Source organism: Cupressus sempervirens, chromosome 7 (genome assembly GCF_028749045.1).
Source record: "Cupressus sempervirens isolate cs-2001-9-10 chromosome 7, ASM2874904v1, whole genome shotgun sequence".
NCBI classification, from domain to species: Eukaryota; Viridiplantae; Streptophyta; class Pinopsida; order Cupressales; family Cupressaceae; genus Cupressus; species Cupressus sempervirens.
In genome coordinates, this window is record NC_143124.1 from 298230650 (window position 1) to 298243986 (window position 13337).

At 36.9% G+C, this 13337-nt stretch overlaps 1 pseudogene; it reads right to left on the reverse strand.

Annotated features, from left to right (window-relative positions):
* Positions 1-3706: 3706 nt before the first annotated feature.
* The window catches only part of LOC149546595 (chemocyanin pseudogene), a 62239-nt pseudogene continuing 52608 nt past the window's right edge, over positions 3707-13337 (reverse strand).

Consider the following 13337-nt stretch of genomic DNA (forward strand, 5'->3'; position numbering starts at 1 on the left):
TACTCATGACTCAATATGTCAAGACACTATCAGATACACTAAACATATTATGTTATTTCATGTTGTGTGATGTTTTACTTTCATATATTTGATTATTCCATTTAATGCTTTATGAACATGTATACTAATGAAGTAAGTGAATGCAGAATTAACACTTTGATTATGCAAATTTAATGGTTAAGTATATGAGCAAATTTGAGATAAATAGTTAATTAATTGAAGGATTATGTCCTGAGTTATGTGATTTCCTTGATACGTTATATACATAAATGCATGTGATTTTCTTGTGCTACTGATGTGTGTAATGAGTGTGTAGGATATTTTAGCCAAGAAATATAAAAGAGAAATGAAATTGAACCCTATGTACCATCTATGGAAACCAAGAATAAATCTAATGAAAGATGCAAACCCCATTGTTCATATTTTATTTGTATCATGGTTTGAATGAATGTATCATTCTATAATCAGTAAATGTTAATGTTTCGTAACAATATTTTTATAGTGTCGCTTGACACTCGTGAATTATATATGCATTCCAACATGATAGTTAAGGTTAACCAAGTAACCTAAAGATCTAAGTTAGACTAGGTTAGTGACCTTTTTGCTAATCAGTTAGTAATCGAGATTAATTACCCCTAATATGGATTAGTGTTTAATATGCATTTTTAAGGTTGTTAGAAAGTTCTAAAAATTCCTAGTTTTTTATAAGACCCTAATTAATCCTAAAGGCCTAAAATCATGAAATCTAAGTACCTAAGGGGTATGGGTATGGTTTGGGGGCATTTTTCACACCCTTAGCCCCTTTTGTTGACTTTTATGGTCACTCAAAAACCTCATTTTTGCTTTATTGCGAAAATTGAGTGTTTCATCATGAGTTAGATAACTTTAACTCCACCTTGAAGTTAGCCTTATGTCTAGTTGAGTTAGAAGACTCTAGAACTTTTGGACAAGTGGGGGAGTTATTTTATTTTAGAGGTGGTTGAGTTTAGGATCTTATTCAAAAGCAATTTTGAGAGGGTTTTGAGTGTTCATCCAATCTCTAATTTTAGAGTGGATTTTAGAATTGAAGGAGAAGGAGAGGAAAGCAAGCTCATCTCACACTTGTTCATTTTCCATAACCCAATTTTGAAGGTAGGAATACTTCACCTTATTTTGTTCATGTTGTGCTTCATGTTTCAATTTTATTACTTACGTATTGTTCATGTGTGTGTTTTGAGTATGTTAGGAGGGATTGGAATTGATTTTCTTAAATGTTTTTCCTTTGTAGTTTTGGTTTGAATTTCGAAGGGATTGTATGGGTGTATTGGCATTACTCACCCTCAAATAGGGAAGAAGTAGCCATGTATGGGGGAAGGTTTTTAGTTGGACTTCGACAGTGTAGAGTCTCTTCTCAGGATAAGAAGAGAAAGAGAGAGGGTAGGGTGTTATGGGCCCCTACTTGTTAGCACAAACAACATATGAGTCTTGGAATGTATGAATAGAAGAACGGAAGTTCTTGAGTTATAGCCCCAAAAGGGCACCTATTTTGGTGTTGTGTCTGATGTCTCTTATTGGAAAAATTCACCTTCTCCCTAGTCTGGTTCAATGTCAAACTTGTTGTGTAAACCCAGGATGGGAGTGAATATTTTGTTTTTTTTCATGTTATGATTGGTTGTCTCCTTGTTAGTTTTCATTCTCTCCATGATCACCATGATGTATTGCAAAATTTGTAATGGATCCCTTGTTAAGGGCTAGAAAGGAAATTCATAATTGTATTGGATTTCAAATATGTTGGGAGTTTTCCCATGGGATAATATCCTGTGTAAAAATGTACATTTAAACTTATTATGGAAAAGGCAACGATGTGGAGTTTTCTTATTAGTTCTTTCCTAGTGAAGCCTTTGAATTAGGTGGTTTAATAGAAAAAAGAGATTGAGTAATATTCTTGCGTTTGAGTCTTATAGCATTCAGTTTATGCATGTGTGTATTGGAAAATAGATAAAATGGTGACATACAATTTATGCAATTTTGAGTTCAATTATGTTAAGGAAAAATTGATATGGTTGGGACTTCAATTCAATTTTGTGCTTATTAGGAGACAAATAATATTACTTTGTGGTCAAAATGAATTAATGAACCCTTGGTTAAATAAGCATTTGTTAACTCCAATTAGGGGGGGGGGAATGTAAACCCACCCACCCTACCCCCCTCCCCTTGTAAAAAAAAAATTGCATTGAAAAATTAACACTTGGGTAAATATGAATTGAAAAAAAAAAACCCTTCCTAGTGCAAAAATGCTCACTGCATTTCATATGGGGAGAAAGAGTATTGTTTTCTTGCAACAGAGCATCAAAAAAAAAGATTCTTTTAAATATTCTTTCTTTTTGATATTTTGTTATATTCTATAATTCTATAAAAGAAGAATAATGAATAAAATATAAAAAATAAAGTAAATATTATTAATACTTTTAACAAAAATCTTATCTATCCTAAGTCTATCCTATCAACCACCTAATTAACTTTAGGTAATAAATGGAGGCAGTGGGCGGCTTGGAGTGGGAAGAGATCTTGTGTTCAAACTTTTAAAATAACCCTACCTCAACCGCTTCACCACCTTCCATGCAAGTTAATGCAGGTAGATTTAAGTTTTAAACCAAAGTCAAATGTATTAATGGTGACATAACTCATGTTCACTTCCCATAAAATATGCGGCTAGACTTTATCGACATGATGTACTAGGAAAGTGGCATTAAGGCCAATGCTAATGAAAATTTTTTTTTTTAAAACGTTATCCTCACTTGTTCCTTTAGCACCTAGCCTTGAAAGGCCTTTTCATCCATGTGTGGGGGGGACAGTCCTGCAAAGGGTAGGCTTAGTCAGCACATGCCAAACTTGGGAAGCACTTTGGCAAGTGCTAAAGGTAAAGGTGGAGTGGGTAGGATGGGGAGGTAGTTGTATAAATTATTTATTAAAACCATTTTTTAAACTTCCCACCACATGCCTTGTTGAGCGCTTAAGGGTGTGATGTGGGTAGTTGAGGGTGGAATTAATTTTAAATGTTTTTTATTAAGAAAAATAGGTTTTACAGGGACCTGAAACCCAAAAGTTTTACAACATAAAAGTTAAGACATTAAAGTCTAGCAAACATGAAACAGAAACCTAAAGCCAAAAGGAAACAAATGGCCTAAGGCTAGGAGGCAAAATCCAATAGCTAGACTGATAAGGAAAACCAAACCTAATGGTTCTCCTTATCCAGATCCTACAAAGTTTCTGCAGCTTTGTTATCCTTCTGGTTGTTTGCTCCTTCCTAGTTCATGTTTTGGGCTTCCTCCTAGTCCAAATGATCCACCTGGTCCTTGGAAACATTTAGATTGACCTCTTCCTTGTGAATATTCTGGCTGATTAGCTTCCTTGTGTTCCCACCGATGCCAACTCTCATTAGAGTATACCCCAGGTTGACAATGTTCTCATTCAAAGTGTGCAGAGTGTCCACAATTTGATTAGTTAAAATCTGGATTATATTGTCTAACCTTTGGAATTTCTATTCAACCAGGGAAAATCTATCCTCCTGATCATTTCTGGAGTCTTGGCTGCTACAGTGCTTCTGGCTATCATCCTAGTCATTCACCCTTCTGATGTTCTCCTGGACTCTACAGGGGCTCTGGCTGCAATCATAGATAATCTTTTCCTTAAGAGTCTCAATTTCTTGAAATGACTATTTGATAGATTAGAAATTATCTATCATGTTTTTCTTTGCATTGTTCAGAAGGTTGAAGCCAGACTCCTGCATGTTATCAAACAAGACCAGCAGAGCAGGGTCGATAAGCTCATCATAATGGGTTCTGCCATCGAGGTCCTCCATCACCTGAATGTTCATTGGCTCTTTGAAAATTTTTAATCTAGCATTATCCATGTTAAAATTACTCCAAGCCCTCCTCTTGTCCTTTCTTATCACCTCCCCACCCTTTTCCACAGTCTTCTCCTCAAGCAGGGAAGAGGGTGAGACAAGACCAAGGGTCTCGGAGGTTAGGGTGATGGGGTCTTCCTAGAGCATGGCTTGGTTTTCTTTTCTTTTTCTGGGGTTATCTAGGGGAGTAATGAGGGTATCAAGGTTAACTTCCTCCCTATCTCTCTGCCACCCCTTTTCCTCATCCTTCATAGTGTCCTTCCCCTTTTCCTTGTCCTCATCCTCAGACTCAGTCTCAATCTCCTCTTCTTCTTCACTATCTTCTTTCTCCTTCTGGGGCTTCAGCTTGGCAAGGATGGGGGGGAGACCTCTAGGGATATTTCTGCTAGGAAAGTGGGGGTTGCAAGTAGCAGAGATAGCTTTGGTGGAGTAATCCCCATCCTTAGATTTAACAACTTGAACATCCTCAAAGTCTAAGCTAGCAGTGTCCTTCGAAGCATTACTTGGGTCACTGAGGGATTTTCCCCTGGTTTGAGCTTTCAGAAACTCATAAACCAAGAGGAGAAGGCCTTTGTGGAGGGCAAGATTAGTGATGGGTTTTCTCTTGAAACCCTCAATATTCTTAGACATGTAGGTGAAAAGAAAGAAAGGAAAGGAAATTTTAATAGCATGCCTCAAGTGGTTTAGCAGCACAAAATGGTGCGTTCTTATCCTGTCAAACTTGGAGTCAAGAGTGATATACTCAATGAGAATCCTAAGAACATACCTCCATAAATTTTTGATGGATTCTATCTCATAGTAAGTGTCAATCTTGATAAGTTTGTTCCTCTCAGTATCATCCTTATAAATTTGCTAACATCATTGGCCGACATCTTTTTATCCCTGAAGAAGTTTATGCCAACTTGAGGGATTTTCGTCACCTCCGTAACCAAGCCCTCAGTGATTTGGTGGGTGACATCATCAATTTTGACTTTCTTGTTGTTCCATGTTTCCACCATCCCCTTGGTAACCCCAGTGTTGAAGCCATGAAGCTTCTCCATGAACCTAGTTATACCCCCTTTTTGAACTTTTGCCAAACCTTTTCCTTCCCCTTCCACTTCTTTATTTCCCCCCAAGGCTTTCTTCTAATCATTTCCCCGACCATGGTGGACTTTAGCTCTATAAACCCTATTCCTCTAGAAGAAATGATGAGTTCAATTTTCCTTGGGATGCTGAAAACAAAAATGTAATTACAATTTTTGGTGGTTCTATTCATGCTAGCCCTCAAAGCATGCCATCCATACATGTGATTATGACTTGAAAAGAGCTTCGCATGACTTCTAATTGCACCCCTTCTAATGTGCAATTTGGCATATCTTTCCATAATTAAAAAGGGGTTATATTAGTACCCTGGATTTGATCTTGCCAGAGTAACTCAATCACTACTACCAAGATTTCATCTCTGTTCTTCCATGTCATCATCGAGTTTTTGGTAATGGCATCATTGGTGAACCAGTCACCAACCGAGTTGGATTCTCAATAACTATGGATGATGAAAGTCCTTTTGAACTTTCCCAAGTGAGATCTAAGGTCCTTAATGATTTTAACAATTGTCCAAGAGGGTAGGGCATGTCCTTTGATACAATTGATAATTTTGATGGAGTCACCCTCGAGCCATAGACACTTAATCTAAGAAGCCAGGGCTAGCTTAATTATCTGTCTGGCCACATTGGGTTCAGCAAAGTGATTGGTCTGGTGACCAAGAGGGAAATAAATGTCTGCAATTCCTCCTCCTAAACTATTTCTAATGATGCCTCCACTTTTGACTGGTTTAGGATTCCCCTTAGCCACCCCATCAAAGTTGGCTTTGTGCCAGTCATTAGGGGGGAAGGACCATCTTGCTTCTTGTCTTCTCTTATCCCTGTCTTTCTTCCTGACTTTACTGTTCCCTCCTTAATTGATATTTCCTCCCTTTTTAATGGTAAAGTTCTCTAGAGTGAGACCTTAAATTTTTTCTACATTTATGAAATCAGGAGCCTCTCTATCTCTAAAAATTTAGTTGTTGCACTCTTTCTAGATTCCCCAACAAAAGTGTGGGAGAATCCAGGAGCTGAAAAGCTAAGTTTTCAAAATAGAGTGGTGGCTTCTCCACTAGTAGATGAAGTCCTGGATATTGTTAGGGGGGGCACTAGCTAAAACCAAGATCCCTAGTTAGAAGATTTCACACCTTAGAAGAATACAGGCAGAGAATGAATAGGTGATTTACCAATTCCAAGTTAAGCTTACAAAGGTTGCACCTATTGGGGATGATTTGGATTTCTTGGCTAAATTTTCTAGGGTAAGAATTTTGTCTTGCAATAGTAGCCAGTAAAAGATATTAATTTTGCGAGTGAGGCTAGAAATCAAGGCATTGGTCCATCATGGCTTCTCCATTCTGGCCCATAAAGAGAAATAGCTAGAGGCAACAGAGAAAATCCCATTCGACTTATCACCCCAAATGATAGAGTCCCTATTGTTGTTGATGGGGGTGGCATTTAGCATAATCATCAGAGGGATAAGGTCTGGGGATAGCTCAGAGGTCTTGCTAACCTTGAATAGTTATGTAATCATTGACTTATGCACCATAACTTTCAATGCACTGTTCTGCCCATCTTCCATAAATGGGGTGGTTGATAAGAGGTCCCTGACTAGTCTAGTTGTCCTACTAGAATAAGATATTATCCCCTTTTCCAACTCTCCATTTGGCGTTTGACTTGGCCAGGAGTCTAGCCTTTGAGATCCCATTCTAGATATAGGACCCCTAGGGAATCTCGATCTCTTTTATTAAGAAGTTAAAGGATTGTCTTCTCAGATATTTCTCTATCAAGATATCCCTCCAAACACCTGTGCTTTGAAAGATACGCCATAACTATTTGGCCAAAAGGGCATTATTGAGGTGTTTGATCTTTCGGATGCCTAGACCTCCATAGAATTTTGGGAGACAGATGAGGTCCTAGGCAACAAGGTGATATCTCTTATGGTCATCAGCCCCTGACCAAAGGAAGTCCCTCTAAATCTTCTCCCTTCTATCCACATGTTTGGCAGGGATTCCAAAGAGGCTTAAAGCATAAGTGGGAAGGTTTTGGAAAATGGATTTCACTAGGGTAAACTGGCTAGCTTGTTTAAGGGTGGCCCCTTTCCATCCAACAAGTTTCTTATTAAATCTATCAATGATGTTATTCCAGAAGGAATCTGGGGGTCTGGAACCCAAGGGCAAGCCAAGATAGTTGGTTGGCAGAGAGCCAATGCCACTTCCCAAAATCCAAGCAATTTTCCTCTGTCTCTCTAAAGGTGTGTTGATGAAGAAAACTGAGCTCTTCTCTCATTTAATAGCTTGGTCTGAAACCTTGGTGTAGGTGTTCATAATGCCCTTGAAAGCTCTAGCTTCATGGATAGAAGCGTCTCCCCCCAAGATGGTGTCATCCATGAATTGCTGGTGAGTGAAGGTTGAGGGGCCCAAAGAGGGCTTGAGACCCTACAGACTCATGTCTTGACATTTCCCCTGGATGAGTCTTCCCAGACATTTAGCTAGAATAATAAAGAGAATAGGGGAGATGGGGTCACCCTACCTCAATCCTCTCGAGGGGAAGAAGAAATGAGAGGGGGAGCCATTAACCAAAATAGATAAATAAAGTGAGGAGATAAGTTGAGAGATAATCTTGTACGCCTAAGCATCAAAACAAAACACCTGGAGGACTACCATGAGAAAATTCCAATCCACCCTATCATAGGCTTTAGACATATTCAACTTAAGCAGAAAGCCTTCCTTCTTACTAGCTTCCAGAGAGTGGATGGCCTCGTGAACTGTGACAATAGAGTCAAGAATTTGCCTGCTAGGGACAAAACCAGTCTGTTGAGGGGAGATGATCTGGGGGAGAATGCTGAGGAGTCTGGTGGTAAGAACCTTAAAATGTTAGTAGGGTTAGTTATTAGTAGGGTTAGTTATTAGATTAGTTTAGGATGTAGTTTTTAGGATTTATTTTAAAGTTTTGTAGTTAGTTTGTTAGTAGTTAATGTCTAGTTTAGTAAGCTTTATTTTTATATATAAATTTTTAAAATATAATTAGCATTTCCTTTAATAATAGTATAGGTTAACATCAATATAGTTTAGTGTTAGGTGTAATTTACAAAGTTTTAATTAGTTTTAAATTTGTAGGTTTTAATTATTGTTTAGTTAGTATTTTTAAATAAAATTTTAAAATTTTCTTTTAAAAAAGTTGGTTAAGTTTATAATTTTATTATTATTTTTAAATGGCAATTAATGTTAATGTAGATTAATTTAGTGTTAAGTGTAGTGATTTTTATTTTTTTAATGTTAGATTAGTAGATAATCTTATTTTGTTTTATTTTATTATCTAGTCGTATTTTATTTTATTTATATTGTTATTATTTTTAGAAATGTTTTATTTCTAATAGAATTATAAATTTAAATAAAATTGTGATTAGAATAAATTTTAAATAAAATTTAATTGTGGATGTAATGTTACATTAATTTGTAAGTTCTTTTGAATTCAAATGATTCGAAGGAGTTCGACTTATCTTTATTTTTAAATTGTTATTTGAATAATTTTAAATGTAATGTTAATACAATAATGAAACAAATGTCAAAATCAAATCAATAATGAAATTTTAATTTAACAATCTAGTCCTACACATTATTTTTTAAACCTTCATGGAATGTCAAGGTATTAATAGGAATCACCCGTCGATATCTTGCAATGTACTTAAGGCTTAATTGAGTTAAACATATCAACTTAGTAGATTTAATTATTATTATCTTTAAAAAAAAAATTACATGTGTTTTCGCCCTTGTATTTTGGGCATGACAAAAAAAAAAAGGTTCAATGCCTGCAATCAATAGCCATGCATGCTAGCTTGCCTTGCCAATCTCCAGTGGTACTGGCTAGGAGCAATCAGCAATGTTAAAAAATATTACACATCAACTTTTGATAAATTCTAAGCATGCACGGTTAGCAATAAATTACCTATATAAAACCCTACACCTGGTTCATAATATTGCCGAGAGAAATTCCCATGCTAGACTTTTCTGGTTGGGATTCTTACCCCTGAGCTAATGCGGGCTATGGCATGAGCATTTTATTAATTTATTAATGTGTTGCTTAAGTTCTCTGAGCTTCTCAGAACCTGCCATGTCTTCCATTTCCTTCCTCGCTTGCTCCTCTATGCCCATATGCAACAAAGAAGGTAACTTCAGGAATACCAAAGCATACAATTATCAACAAAGTGTGACTGCAACTATATACAAAATCCTAGTTTTAAAGAGAAATGACTTTAAAAAAATCAAGTCAGGATAGGCGAACACAATTCACAGTCATTTCATCTTCACATGCCACAAGATGATCACCACAATGGTCATCCTCTTATGCAATCAACTCATGCTTATGTAGGCTTGAAAGAAAATTTGTACACAAAATGTATACATGCCCCTTCAAATCACAAAAAATCTATGAAAAAACACCATTAATTATGCCCTAAGAACATTATATTCATTCTCTCATGTTTTGGTACAATAGTTTGTTAAACAAGTAGAATATAAATCACTATGATCCCCAGGTCAGGAGTAGTTTCAAACACTTCACAATACACAAATGAGTCTTGCTCCACATAGCTTTAAAACACACCAGGCCTTCTGTATTTCTCTTGGGGAGGAAAGTGCATGGCAAATATTAATCCTCAGCCTAGACTGGTTGAATCCATCGACAGCCGGATGAATTCATCTTCATCTGGTGGCAATTAGAACAATAGTCGACTTGGAGGGCACATGTTTCCTCAATGGGCGTTACATTTGAATTAGAGAATATGTTATTTCTTACATTACTGAGGCTTCCCACATAGTGACACCTTCTTTGTCCTCTACGTAATAGAAAAAGATGCAAACTAGACATTTGGATAACCAATGACACCTATAATCCCTATGGGCTAGACCGGTCACCTTCTACAGTTGTTGCAGAGGACATATGTTCCCATCACCACTCCCACTTTAATGTCATGTCAAGCTAGAAGGCTGAAGTGGTGTTGTCATCAAAAGGGAGTAAAACAACTAGCAATGGGCTAAAAAAATCATCCGTCAGAGGTGAAGGAAGTGCCCAAACTTTTCAAATAGTAGACAAAAATTTTACATGGATTTTATTATTATTTTCTTGATTTGTAGGTACAAAGAAATATTGATGCTTTGTTTATGTTGCTAGATCATTATTTAGGAAATTAGTAAAGCTTTGTCTCACAAACATATTAAATTAGGGATTTGATTTATTTTTAAACATTACTATCTTTCAATGGTTTATATTGTACAATGGATTAACTAAATTAGTAAATAGGGAATAAGAAACGTATTAGAAAATCAATAGAAATATGATATATAGATAGTTAATTTTTCAAAAGAATAGAAATGCCATATTGATGCAGGAGCATCCAGAGGTATAAGGGCAATCCTGTCTCACCCAAAAAAAATATACCTATAAATAGTTTTTGTTTCATGTGTTTTCATTTTTGGATACCCATTTGGGTCAAATAAAGGTTCCAACTCTCACAGTTCCACTATTAGTGTTCTAGGTTAGAGTATTTAAGTACCTTGGGATACGTGTAAATGTCATAAAAAATAGGACTATGTAATTGAGCCATAATTTTGGTGAATCAAAAGGTGTAAATTGGAGGGAGGATTAAAATTGTAATTTAGAACATACTAGAAAAAGAACCAAGTCAAAAGGCTGCATGGTTTGAAAGTTATTGCAGTTTTTCAATTTTTGGAGACCTCCTAAGAGTGCTTCAAAGTCAGGTTCAAGGCATTAACTGACCTTGTATAGGGCCAAAAATATTGGGTATGAGAAAATATAGTCCATAGGGCTATAAAGCACTCTGAGAGCTTTCTAGAAATGTAAACAGTTCGTCGATCGAAACGACGGTTCAAAAGTTATGCCTCCTGAAAGTTTGATTACTGTTTCTAGATTCTTCTAATTTTGTACCAACTTCTAAAGTGACTTCTGGAGCCTTCCATTTTCACGGTGGATGCCAACTAGCACTTTCTAGAATTTATTCCTAATCCTTAATCTTTTGGGGTCTATTTAAGGACATTTCTAGCATTGTAAAAGGTAGTTTGGAGTGGAGTTTGAGAGAAGGTACTAGGAGAAGAAATTATCTCTAGATTTATGCTATTGTAAGCCCATAGGGCATGTTTTGGAGTTTTTTTCCTCTGCACTTAAGTGTACTAGCATATTTTCATAGTTAATAAAGTTTTCCCTTTCCTATTGTGTCCATTTTGTGCTTGGTTGGGTCCCCATCAAGTGGTATTAGAGCGGGTTTTCTTGAGTGTGTAGACAGAGTGTCGATTGTGAGGCAGTTTGCACCAGGATTGTGTGGTTGTGGGTTTGAGTTAAGAAGATGCCTCCACGAAGAGAGCATGGTAGAAGGGCTAGACCTGTTAATCCTAAGGAGGTTAGAGCCCTCCAAAGGCAGGTTCAAGTGTTGTCGGAGGAGCTCTGTAGAGGAACAAATGTTGTTGTATGTGATGAAAGTGAGGATGATAATGAAGAAGAAGAAATTGGACCAGAAGAGGAAGTTGAAAGGGAAGTTTTGAATCAGGTAGAGGAGAGGCTTTTTAGGGCCATTACTAAGTTTGGGAAAAGACCTACGATTGATGTTGGGTGTATTTTTAGGAAATCAGAAACCAGATGAGTTGATTGACTGGATCAATGAAGTAGAAGAGTACTTTAAGTATGAGGATATCAGGGATCTAGATAGGGTTAAGTTTGCAAAGGCAAAACTGAAAGGCCATGCCAAAATCTAGTCACAAGAGGTTCAATTGGAAAGAAATAGAAAAGCAAAGGAGAAGATCACAAGTTGGGATCACATGGTGGATAAACTAAAGAAGCAGTTCATTCCTGTTGACTACGAGCTTGATTTTTTTAAGAAGATGCATGGGTTATAGCAAGTAAGAAAATTAGTCCAGGAATATACGGAGGAGTTTTACTGACTTCTTATTAGAGCAAGGCATGTAGAAGCAAATAAGGAGAAGGTTGCTCGTTATATTAGTGGGTTACGACCTAGCATTCAGGAGGAATTAAGTCTAGTAAGAATGACCAATGTTGAAGAGGCATACCAGTTTGCCCTACGAGTTGAAGAGAAGCTAAATAAAAAGTTTGAAGGGAGACAAAGAGGGTGCATACAAGGAGGAAGGGGTAGTGGTAGGTCATCTGGAGGTTGAAATGAGACCCAAAAGAAAAATGAATATGTGGGTACTAGTAGGAACTAGAAGGGTTTGATTCGAGAGACCCTGAGTCCATGTGCAATACCTACAGTACTAGCACCAAAGAAGGATGGAGAATGGAGAATGTGTAGGGACCCTCAAGCTATAAATAGGATAACCATCAAGTAGCAGTTTCCTTTGCCAAGAATGGATGATCTTATGGACCGCTTGAGTGGAGCTCAGTACTTCACAAAGATAGATCTCAAGAATGGCTATCACCATATACAGATTCGAGAAGGAGATGAGTGGAAAAATTCCTTCAAGACCAAGGAGGGTCTTTATGAGTGGCTAGTCATGCCCTTTGGATTAATGAATGCACCAAGCACCTTCATGCGGCTTATGAATGAGGTACTTAAGAAGTTCTTGGAAAAATTTGTTATTGTCTATTTGGATGATATTTTAATTTTTAGAAGGACTTTGGAAGAACATTTATTGCATATTTGTAGTGTCCTTGAAAGGTTAAGGGAAGAGAAACTATTAATTAATCTGAAGAAGTGTAGCTTTGCAAAAAAAGAGTTAGTCTACCTGGGGTTTGTTGTATCACCTGAAGGTCTAAAAATTTATCCAGAGAAGGTAAAATCCATCTTGGAATGGCCTACTCCAAGGTTTTCTACTGAGGTGAGATCATTTCATGGTCTGGTTAGTTTCTATAGGAAGTTCATTAAGAATTTCAATGGCATATGTGCACCCTAACTGACACAATAAGAGGGGATAGAAAAGAGTTCAAATAGACTGCGGTAGCTGCAAGAAGTTTTGAATTGCTGCAGAAGAGGGTGACAGAACAACGTGTGTTGGCACTTCCTAATTTTAGCAAGGTATTCTAGGTGGATTGTGATGCTAGTGGTAGCGCTATTGGGGTTGTATTAAGCCAAGAAGGTAAGTCTATTGCATATTTTAGTGAAAAATTGAATGATGCGAAAAAGAAGTATTATGTTTATGACCAAGAGTTCTATGCAATAGTTCATGCCTTCAAGAAATGGAGGCATTATTTATTGCCAAAGGAATTTGTTTTATATACTAATCACTAGGCATTACAGTATCTAAATAGCCAAGGTAAATTGAACCAGATGCATATGAAGTGGGTAGAGTTCTTGTAGAGCTATACATTTGTGTTGAAGCATAGAAGTGGAAAATCTAATAGGGTTGCAGATGCATTAAGTAGGAGGTAGT